Below are 4,779 nucleotides of genomic sequence, written 5' to 3'. Positions count from 1 at the left end.
TGTTTGGCCATGCAGATGATCATTGCCCAAGGCAACCTAAAAAGATGGTTAAACAAAACAATGGGGATAAGCAAAATAAGCCGTTTGATGCTGGTAAACGTTATGACAAACGCCCGGTTGTTGATGAGGAAGGATATACGGGTGTTCAGCCGAAGAAAGTGGCTCGGAAGGCAGGGTTTCCAATCAACAAGCCAAAACCGAAATTTGAATATAGACCGGTGGGTCCAAAACCAAAGGCAGCTAGCAATAAACCGGAGTCGACTAACTCAGTATTTTCTCACAACCCGTTTTCTGTGCTAAATAGTGTTGATGATTTCCAAGTTGGGGAATCTAGTAAAGATGGAGGTGGTGAAAACCAATTGTCGGATGATGAAGAAGTTATTGAAGTTTATAATGAAACAGATGAGTTTATCATGGAAGGTACTACGAATCCGCAAAAAAAACAAGGGGCAAGCACTCCTTCTCAAGGGGTTTCCAATGGTTAGTTTAGCCTTTTGGAATGTTAGGGGGTTGAACCGCCCTCTTAAACAAAAAGAGGTTCGGAAGATTCTTAAAGAACGTAACCTTAGCTTGTGTGCAGTTCTGGAGTCGCATGTGGATGTGAATAACCTTAGGAAGGTGTGTAATTCAGTTTTCTGTCGTTGGGAATGGACATCGAATGGAGGTATTTGTGATAAGGGAACGCGTATTATCTTAGGGTGGAACCCGGATGTTTTTGATCTTATGGTTTTGGCTCAAACCCCTCAAGTGATGCATCTCCAATTATTTCTGAAAGAGGATAAAAAGTGGTTTTTTTGCTCGGTAGTGTATGCAGCTAACTATTACATAACCCGGCGTGTCTTATGGTCCCATTTGTCTATGCATAAACAGATGGTTGGTGATAAAGCTTGGATCATTATGGGTGATTTCAACTCGGCCTTGCATTTAGATGACAAATCTTTGGGTGCGTCTTCCATATCAACGGGTATGAGAGATTTCCAAGCGTGTGTTTCAGAAATTGAAGTCATGGATATTAATCAGTCAGGTTTTCATTACACATGGAATCAAAAGCCGAAGAGGGGTGTAGGTCTTCTCAAGAAACTGGATCGTGTGATGGGTAATATGCCGTTTATTACTGAGTTCCCTAATGCTATGGCTGTGTTTTACCCTTACAGGTTGTCGGATCATTCGCCTTGTGTCCTCACGATTAAAAAAGCTGCTGCCACTAAACGCCAGCCTTTTAAATTCGCGAACTTTTTGGTTCACAAACCTGAATTTCTTAACATTGTAAAGAATGGTTGGGAGATGAATGTTAATGGGGTTCACCAGTTCCGAGTTGTGAAAAAGCTGAAATGCCTAAAGAGTCCGTTGCGTGCTTTATTATTTAATCAGGGTAATCTTCATAAAAAGGTGGCTGACTTAAGGGATAATCTTGATGATATTCAGGCTAAGATTGATAAGGATCCAATGAATGCTGAGTTACAGGTTGCTTCTCTTGATGAGGAAAGATTCTTGAAACAAAAGTCTAAGATGGAGTGGCTGAAAGCGGGTGACTCAAACACTGCTTTTTTTCATGCTGCTGTGAAAAGTAGGAACCATCGAAGCAGAATTCAAATGGTTACGGATGTGAATGGCGAGGTGTATGAAGGTGATTCGGTTCAGCTTGCTTTTGTGAAACATTATGAAGTTTTTTTGGGGAGCCAAGACGAGCTTACTATGAACCCTACTCCTGATTTATTCACTAAGTGTGTAAACCCCGCTGATGCTGAACACATGATCCGGCCGGTTAGTAGAGACGAGGTGAAGAAAGCTATGTTCTCTATTGGTAATGACAAGGCCCCAGGCCCGGATGGCTTTACGGCTGCGTTTTTTAAAGTTGCATGGCCGATTGTAGGGAATGATGTTTCGCTAGCAGTTGTTGATTTCTTCAACACAGGTAAATTACTTGGCCAACTTAATCACACACTTATTGCTCTTGTTCCGAAGAAGCTCTCTCCGCAAGCAGTTACAGATTATCGGCCTATAGCTTGTTGTAATGTCTTGTTCAAGTGTGTCAGTAAAATTATTGTGGACAGAATAAAGGATGTACTTCATCAAGTTGTGAGTATCAATCAGTCTGCTTTTGTTCCGGGTAGGAAAATTACTGACATCATCCTCCTTACCCAAGAACTTATGCATAATTATCATCGTAATTCAAGCCCCCCTCGGTGTGCGTTTAAAGTGGATATTCAGAAAGCTTATGATACGGTTGATTGGTGTTTCTTGAAAAATGTTTTGCTTGGTTTTGGCTTTAAATCAAGGATGGTGGAATGGATCATGATGTGTGTTTCGACCACTACCTTCTCGTTATGTGTTAATGGGAATGTTTATGGTTATTTCAAGGGTAAGCGGGGTCTTCGCCAGGGTGACCCTCTTTCTCCGTACCTCTTTACGCTTGTAATGGAAATTCTGACATGCATTCTTCAGCGGGCTACTCGTCTTGACAACTCTTTCAGATTCCATAATAGGTGTGAGAAGCAGCGTATTATTAACTTGTGTTTTGCGGATGACTTGTTCTTATTTGCTAGAGGGGATATTAATTCGGTTCAGTGTATTATGAATTCTCTCTCAAATTTTATGAACATGTCCGGTTTGGTGCCTAGCATTCAAAAAAGCACGGGGTTCTTTTGCAATGTGCCAGATCATGTCAAAAATCATATATTGTGCTTCTTGCCTTTTGTTGAAGGTTCGTTACCGGTTAAGTATTTGGGAGTCCCTCTCATTTCTTCAGGCCTTGTGTACAAAGATTGTAGTGTGCCTATTGAAAAATTGGACCAACGGATCTCTAATTGGAAGAATAAGCTTCTATCCTTTGCGGGCAGGTTACAACTTATTATTTCTGTTCTCTCTTCCATGCATATCTACTGGTCTTCGGTATTTATTCTTCCTGTTCGTATTACTCTTGAGCTGGAAGCTAGAATGCGAAACTTTCTGTGGTCGTCTGATGGTTCATTCCATAAGGGTAAGGCTAAAGTTTCTTGGAATGCTATTTGTGTCCCGAAGTATGAAGGGGGGCTTGGTATTCGCAGGATTGGAGATGTTAATAAAGCCCTCATATCCTCTCACATCTGGAGTATCCTAGTGAAACGTGATTCTCTTTGGGTGGCGTGGGTTCATTCGTACCGGCTTAAAGGAAATAGCTTTTGGAATTGTAAGTTGGCGGCGAATAGTTGTTGGAGTTGGCGGAAAATCTTACAGCTGAGACCGTATATGAGACAGTATGTTTGGTCCAAGCTCGGTAATGGTAGAAGCACGTCAGCCTGGTTTGATATCTGGAGTCAGTTGGGGCCGCTGAGTAATTTTTTGACTCCTAGAATTATATCTAATGCAGGGTTTTCTCTTAACAGTTCGGTTCAGGAGATTCAAGTCGATGGGATTTGGGGTTGGCCAACGGCGTGGAGGGATATGTTTCCAGTCTTAATTCAACTGGATAATATTCGTTTGATACCTAATTCTCCTGATCGTCTAATGTGGAAAGATGGTAATGACTTAGTTGAGCATTCTTCATCCCAGGTTTGGCATTCGATTAGGCGTCGAGCTGAAGAGGTTGATTGGGTTAAATTTGTTTGGTTCCCTCAGTGCATTCCCAAGCATGCTTTTTTCATGTGGCTTGTCATGCGTCGTAAACTTTTGACACAAGATAAGATTCTTCAATGGGATTTCGCGAGAAGGAAGAACATGAATATGATGTGCTGTCTCTTGTGCTATGCTAATGTTGATTCTCACGACCATCTGTTCTTTGATTGCAATTATGCTACTCAAGTTTGGATCAAGGTTCGTGATAAAGGAGGGATGAGCTCAGTTGGTCCTGATTGGAACGCTATTATTGATTGGTTGGGGGCTAGGGCTAATTCTAAGTCAGCGATTAACTTTATTAGCAGGCTCCTAGTTGCTGCGGCTGTATACTTCGTATGGCAGGAGCGGAATGCTAGGCTTTTCAAAAACCAGACGAGACCACCAGATGCGTTGGCCAACCTAATCTTGCAAACAGTTCGATATAAGCTAGTTGGTGTCAAGTTTAAGGAGTGTCAAAGGGTGCGAAGACTTTTGGAAGCTTGGGAAATCTACAACAACTTGGACGATAAAGGTGGCTGACCTGATTTGTTTTTGCTCTAGATGTTAGTCTAGTTGGGTTGTATTTTGTAGTCCTTGGTTGTTTTTTATTGGTTTTTTGTGTACTCTCATGGGGGGATGTCCCATGTTTGAACTAGTATGGGTTTCTCCATACTACTTGTTTTTATTGGTTGTTGATATATAAAATCACCGGGGTAACCCTTTACCCAAAAAAAGATTACATCATCTAAGACTTAATAACTTGTTATGATTCTAATGTGTATTTTACCCATGAAAACATTCTAACCCTTGGGGTTTCATAGTGTCAAACAAGTATTATATGACTGGATGATTACTTTCTCATATGTTATTTTCATGAAATTTAAATCTCCGAATCTATAATCTTCCGTTAAAATCTCCATATTCATCCACCTATGTTTCTTCGTGTAGAAGGACAAGGTGTGTCACACCCCGACCGCGTAATACAACAAACCGCGGCGGAAACATCAGGGAGTCATGTCACAGAATCATTGTTTCACAACACATGGTATTTGAAGTTTCTTTTTATTTCGTTAATAGACTCATTGTTTTGATAATAACCAAATAAATACAAACAATTGTCTTTCAAGTTTAAAGTCACTAAAGCCCGCGTCCATCCTATGTGTAGCAAGCAATCAACAATCGTCACATAATAGAACCTGAAACATA

This window comes from Helianthus annuus, chromosome 17 (genome assembly GCF_002127325.2).
Source record: "Helianthus annuus cultivar XRQ/B chromosome 17, HanXRQr2.0-SUNRISE, whole genome shotgun sequence".
Lineage (NCBI taxonomy): Eukaryota > Viridiplantae > Streptophyta > Magnoliopsida > Asterales > Asteraceae > Helianthus > Helianthus annuus.
Note: the sequence above shows the minus strand (reverse complement) of the source record.